The sequence below is a fragment of the Propithecus coquereli genome, unplaced genomic scaffold (genome assembly GCF_000956105.1).
Source record: "Propithecus coquereli isolate 6110/MARCELLA unplaced genomic scaffold, Pcoq_1.0 Scaffold775, whole genome shotgun sequence".
Classification (NCBI taxonomy): domain Eukaryota; kingdom Metazoa; phylum Chordata; class Mammalia; order Primates; family Indriidae; genus Propithecus; species Propithecus coquereli.
The window spans coordinates 867762-874937 of NW_012153896.1; positions in this window are offsets into that span (position 1 = coordinate 867762).

Genomic DNA, 7176 nt, shown 5'->3' on the forward strand with positions numbered 1-7176 from the left:
GTTTGCGGACCTCTGCTGTCTGTGCTCCCGCGTGCGTGTGACATCCATTTCTCCAGGAGAGCAATGGTCTGCACATTTTGGCCTCACTGCATGATGCCCAGTCTCAAATTCAGCAGGTAGAAAATGGAAATTTCATCTTCTCAAGCAAGCAAGTGTGTGGGCACCTGCTTCCTGGGGAGAGCGACATTCCTGTGGTCGCCATGGGACCTGAGCCCTCTGCTCTTCCCACCTCTTCCTCCTTCATTCCAGATAGCAGTGAGTGGCACCACTGTCGATCGGGTGCCCGTCAGAGTGAGCCAGGGAGGTGGTACCAGTCAGGTCAGAGGCAGGTCACAGGCTCGGTAGGGAGTCTGGGTTTTATTCTACCTGTAGTAGAAAACCAGTGGAAGGGGTGAAGCAGGGTGGTGACAAGTCTGAGCCGTGTTCTAAAAAGATCACTCTGGCTGCTGAGAGTGGGCCTTACTGGGACAAGAGGGTGGAGCAGGCAGAAAGCTCCTGAAGGAGTCTCACGAGAGTGACAGGGGCACCCGCGGCTCCAGCCACCCTGCACCTGGGCACGTCTCTGAGCCACCCCTGCTCTCGTACCCGTGCACATCCTGTACCCATTTCTGCAAACTTTCTCCCCATACCCAGTGAGCACAGGTCAAACATCCTGCCCACTGCGAATCCTTCCCTGGCTAATTCCTGCCCCCCTCCCCCCGGACTTCCCCAGTGGACAGTGAGGGGGCCCCACTTCATATGGCTTGACGATAACATGTGACACATGCCCTAAGTCCCTTTCCTCACTGAACTTCGGACAACGCGTATCTTCGGATCTTATCTTTACAGTTCTGCAGGCCACAGGCCATTGAGGGGGCGTTGAAGGAAAGAACGTGGCACTGAATCTGTTATCTGGCAACCCCCCTGAGATCCGCAGGACAGATGCCATCCTGACCCTGGCGATTAGCAAATGGAGGGCCACGTGGATGAGCCCACAGGCTGGGTCACCAGGAAAGCAACGAGTCACAAAACTGCCTAAGCAAAAATTGTAATCCTGAGGTCACGTGGAGTCCTCAGAAGAGGGGAGGCAGGTGGGGATAGAGGGTGGAGTGGCTGCAGGGACGGTGGAACCCACACCTGCCACAGGGAGCGTGCTGGAGGCTCCCGGGGCTGGAACTGCCCTAAAATGGAAGCTGGAACACAACTTGCTGTTGCAGAGGATAAGTCTCTCTTATCTCTCCCGCATCGTTAACTACTGTCAACTATGGTTAGTGGTTGACAACCGCCTCTGCCCCAAGATATGGGACAGGAGGCTGCGCACCTAATGAACATGAGTTCTTGGCTCCGCTCCCACCTGTTCTCCGGAGAAGTTGCGACACAGAGAGATAAATTAACTCGTAACAAAAGGTCAAGCCACCCAGTTCACTACTGGAATAGAGGGAGAAGAGGAGGAGGGAAGTAGAGCCGGCTGCAGGGGTTGGGGGGGAGGTGGGATTGGGAAAGGATCAATACTACTTTTCTCATTGCAAACAAATTGTTCTGTTATTTATAATATAATAAATAATGTGTTTTATGAAAACACAGCAGATTATTTCAAGGTGGGCTAGACCAGTGCTATACAAATTGTGTTCCTGGGACGGGCCCTGATTTTCTGTCTGTTTAATCTAATAATGAGAAGGGGACTTGTATTTCGTAAGTCTTTTTAAAAATTTCATCTTCCCAGTAATTCCTAAGGCACTACACGGAAGTGTTGATCTGTGTGTGACACACTGGCAGTAAAGGCAAGCAGCCTGGTAGACCAGAGGCTGTTACAAAGAACCAAGAATGGACAGCTGGCCGTGCGTGGTCCCAGAGAAGCACTGGATTTCCTCATCTTTGTCCCAAACTCAACACCAAAAGGGTAAGCCTGAGAGCAAGAGGGTGTGAGAGAGCAGGTCACCCCCTTGCTCACCTCCACCCAGAGCTTTCTGCACAGGGTTGAAGGGAGATCTGGATCAAATGAGACTGACGTTCTTAAATGCTAAAACCAAAATGAGACTCTAAGAGTGGGTTCACCCTGGGGTCGCATCTACCCAAGCATTGCTGTGGAGGTCAATCCGAAATTTCCTGGATTGTGCTGGGGAAATTCTGACACCTGGGGCTTCTGTCTCAATATTGTGGGCAGGAGGCTGCCTATGCCAGAAACCAGATGAGCCACCTCTGAAACAAATACAGAACACACCCCTGCCTCTGTAGGAGAGGAAGAGAAGCAGTCTAAGGAGCTTTGAGCCCAACTGGGAAACAGCACGGAAAGTGACAGATAATAACAGCGAGGACAGACACTAACAAAGCCAACAGGCTTCTCAAGCAGCACATATTCTGGGTTCAAATTGACAAAGAGAGATTGCTGTGTAAATTAGAGGCTTCTTTGAAAACCACAGAGGTGGATCCAGAAGGGTGGTAGAAGTTTAATAGAGAGAAGCCGTATGTTTGTTTTGTGTTTTGGCTAGAAGGCAAAGGAAAGAACACAATAGTGTCAGACTGGCCAGAATGCCAAAGGGCTTCTCTGGAAATGGAAGCACATTAAGTGACTCAGGACTGTATCTCAGAGTTATTCACACCCCAGGCAGTTATAAAACCAGACTCAAAGAGCAGCCTTGGTGTTGTACACCAGGATTGTGGGAGTTGTGATAAGGAAGAATTGCTTGGGAATTGTTAAGATCAGCCAAGCAGGGCGATAACATCCCTGGTTACAAACAGTGGAGGAGAAGCAGGAACCTCCCCGTATCAAGGAAACGAGTCAGTGCCACCATATCCAGGAAGACAGGCAGTTCCCTGTCCCGGACCCTCCTCAGGTCAGAATGACCTGCCTCCAGGGTCCCCAGCCTTCTGGGATACCTGGTCTCCTACACTATGCACCCCAAATTTTGCATCCCTAGCAACACACATTGGAGAGAAAATATGGGTGGCCAGAAGGCAGAACTTTATTCCTGTGCCCAGCAAAGGGGTCCCTAAGCAGAGGCCAGACCACTCCCCATGAGGCGGAACCAGCAGTCACATCGCCCAGGGCTTTTCCCCCCCAGAACACTCTTGTATCCTCCTCCTGTTCATTTGCTAAACCTTTTGTTTTCTGGGGAAAAGGCAGGGTAGTTATTTTTCATTTTCAGAGATCCTCAAGGGGGGAGGACCTTAAATCGGGGGCACAACTAGCTCCCTGGCTTAGCCCTCAGGCCGGGCCAGTCCTGCAGGAGGCTCCAGGGCCCTTGGCGCTCCACTCCCCAGGGTCCCTTGCTTATTCATTTAGTAAATGTCAGCATGAAGAGTGGGGCAGAGGGTGCAAAGAGCACAGCCCCACACTCCAAGGAGCACTGCTCAACCCGCTCATGGCTCATCCTCATCCTCAGCCTGGCTTGGCTGCTTCCTTCCCCCACCGTGGCCTGGCCGTGGCCGGAGACCAGGGCCACCCTGGGTTCCTCCTTCCCTTTTGGGCTCCCTTCCTGGCTCCCTTCCTGAGCCTCCTTACTCTCACCTTCTACAACTTCTCAAATGCAAAATGTTGATAACGAGGAATATGGGTGCTGGCTGCAGGGAGGTTCCTTATGCGATTCTCTCTACTTGTGTCTGAGTCCAAAAGTTTACAAAATGTAAAGTTAAACTTAGCAAAAGATAAATAAATAAAATTTTTCAAATGGGTCCCTTTTGCTCTGTTGCTTGCAGAAGCCAGGCTCTCCCCATCTCTTTGCTTCCGGCCCTTGCCCACAGCAGCCCAGCTACACCACCAACCACCTTCGAGCTGATGTTCTTCCCTCGCCACTAACATGGATGGCAGCACGCTCTCCTTCTAGACAATAGTTTAAACGCCTTTCATTAAGATGTGAGACAGCTGGGCACTCGGCCAGCCATGCTTTACCCTGGGCTGAGGATCAGGACCCGGGTTCCAGCCCCAGCACAGACGTGGGGACAAATAATTTCCTCTGCTTCTGTTCCGTAAGAATGAAATACACAAAAACACCACTAGCCCTGGCCCAGGGCTTTCACTTTCAAAGGGGTGTGAGGAATTTTAGCATCTTATTTGAACTTCAGAACAGCCCCAGGTAAGCAGGGCAGGTTTTAAGATTATTTCATCCAGGGTGTTCTTGGTAAGGTATGAACTAAGCACCTTCCCCTCCCGCCCCTCCCAGAGGAAGGCTGACACACGTCTGGCTCCAGTAAATTAACAACCTCATCTCAACTGACTTACTTGTCTGAAACAAGTTCAAATGGCAAAGCAAATAGAGAAGAAGAGAAGCTTTGTAGGAAAAGGGAAAGCAGACACATATTTAACTTATTAGGATTTATTTTTTAAGGTGTGTATTTTTAATTATGCAACAAAAAAAGACTGGTTCTTTCGACGACAAACCTGAAGTTCACAGAGGTGATCTGATATGCCCAAAGTAATTCTTAATAATAACAGGAAGAGTAAACAATAGTAACATCAGTACAGAATACTTGTTATATACCAGGAGCAGATAACGAGCTTTTCTCATTGAATCCGCACGACGGCCCTGCGAGATGCATGGCACCCCCTTTATACAGATGAGGAAACAGACCCCGAGAGTTATAAGTCCTGGAACAAGGAATTGATCCCGGCTCTGCTGGACTCCATGTCCCACGTCCCTGACTGTTCCACATCCTGTCTTCTGGCGCCACCAGATCATCTCCCAGTTAGCGCTGAAGCAGGGACAGCACCCACATTCCTGCCCTGGGGTCTTTCCATTATATCCAGTGTCTTCTCAAATGGTAGCCAAGGGCTTTCCCAGTTCTAAAAAAGGAAAGGAATAAATGAAGGAGAGAAGGAAAGAAGGAAGGAAGGAAGGAAGGGAATATGGAAGGAAGAAAGAAAGAAACAGAGAGAAAGAGAGAGAACAAAAAAAGAAAGAAATTAAGAGCAGTAGAAGATTCTGAGACTTTCAAAGCCAGTGATACCAGGAGCACCCAGTGCTTCCCCAGTGATACCGGGGGAAACCCTCCTCCAGGCCTCACATCTTCTCCCCCTTCCCCATCCTGTTCACATCCTCACAGGTCAGGATGGCTGCAGTGGTCTTGCAATCATCTCCTAGTCCTTGCTAATCTACTTAAAGGTACAGTTCCTTTTGGTGTTTATGCCTAGCAAATTGACTTTATATCTTAATACAAAGGAAAGGAACAGTGCTATGGTCTGAATGTGTCTCCCCAAAATTTATATGTTGAAAGCTAACCCCCAAGGTGATGTTATGAGGAGATGGGGTCTTTGGGAAGTTATTATGTCATGAGGCTGGAGACCTCATGCATAGAGGGCTTATAAAAGAGGGCCTACAAAGACCCCTCACCCTAGAAGATGCCATCTATGAACCAGGAAGCAATCTCTTACCAAATACTGAATCTGCTGGTGCCTTTTTCTTGGACTTCCCAGCCTCCGAGACTGTGAGAAATAAATTTTTGCTGTTTATAAGCCACCTAGTCTGTGGTATTTTGTTATGGTAGCCTGAACAGACTAAGACAGAAGGTCAAGGGGAAATGACCTTCTCATGGGTACTCCCTAAGGAGAGAAACGACTGACGTATCTACTGGAGTCTTGCTAATGTCGACTGCTTGCAGGATCTTAGTGCTTTATTTGATCCTCACAATAGCTCTAGGAGTAGGGCTTATTTTTTATTTTATTTTATTTTATTGATAGGGTCTTGCTCTATTGCCCAGGCTGGAGTGCAGTGGTATGATTATAGCTCACTGTAGCCTTGAATTCCTAGGCTCAAGCAATCCTCCCTCCTTAGTCTCCCAAGTAGGTGGAACTACAGGCATGCACCACCATGCCTGGCTAATTTTTCTATTTTTTGTAGACACAGGATCTTGCTATGTTGCCCAGTTTGGTCTTGAACTCCCAAAGTGCTGGGATTACAAGCGTAAGCCACTGGGCCTGGCCATTTTTAATTTTAAAGATGAGGAAACTAAGTCTCAGAGAGGTTGACAAAGGTATTTTAGGCCATGCAACTAATAAACCATGGAGGGGTGATCTGAACCCACGTATTTGATCATTCTGCTAAAATGTCTCCCTTCTCTCTTAAGGAAACAAGCTCACGCAAATCCAGTAGAGGGGAAAATGAACGTGGTGGTAGTGAGAAGTCATTGAACTATAGCCTAAGAGCTGTCTGTGTTTGCGGCACTGTGTTGTTTGAGAATGCCGTACCCAGGGTCAGGTGAGTGGTTTGAATCGGGTTCTATTCTTTACCTTCAGAGAGGCCTTGGTCAAGTTGCTTAAACTCCACGTACCTCAGTTTGCTCCTTTATAAGCTGGGGATAACAATAATTTAAGTGAATAATGCCTTTAAAGCGTTTGCCTTAGCACAGTGCGGGCTCCGGGAAGTGACAAGTGCTCCGAGGTCTTGCTGCCATTGTACCGTCTGCACTGGGCCTGCTTGGACCTCTGAGGCCCAGTGGGCCCATATGGACCCAGCACAGAGACCGGCTCTCTGTTCTCCTAACTCTTCTTCTGGCTACTGCATCTGCTCTCCCACCACTGACAGCCACATCTTCCTCTCCTCCTCTTCCCCACTAAGCTCGGTCCTCGAGGCCATTCACTGGGGCGGCCATCACTGTTTGCCCCCACTGGGACCCGGGTCTCATCCGGGCTCTAGGCCAGCTGCCAATTGGCAGGAAACGCAGAAAGTGAGGGACATGTTCAGCTGCACCGTGAGGGCACCACTGGCCAAGCCCAGACCGCAAGAAACTCCTCGGGTGGAACGGCGTGGGCTCTGCCCCAGACAAACTGTAGGGAAGTGATGGATCCCGGGGAAGCCCAGACATCAAAGAGACCGAAAAGCCATATCCAATTACAAAACGAACAAGACTAACCACAGCATCTAGCGATGCACACCCGAGTGATAAAACTAGAAAACACTCCAGTCCGTGAGTAGTCGGGAGAGGGCTGTGCTGGGTGGGGGAAGGGGCTGTGGTGGGAACTGGAAAAGTTCTAGTTTTAGACCTGGGCATGGTTACAAAGGTGTTCGCCTTGTAATAACTTTAAAAGGCCACACACTGGTTTTGTGGGGTGGGGGGGGGTGTTGTACTTTTATTTTATATTATTTTTATTTTTTTGAGACAGAGTCTAGCTCTGTTGCCTGGACTAGAGTGCCATGGCGTCAGCCTAGCTCACAGCAACCTCAAACTCCTGGGCTCAAGTGATCCTCCTGCCTCAGCCTCCCG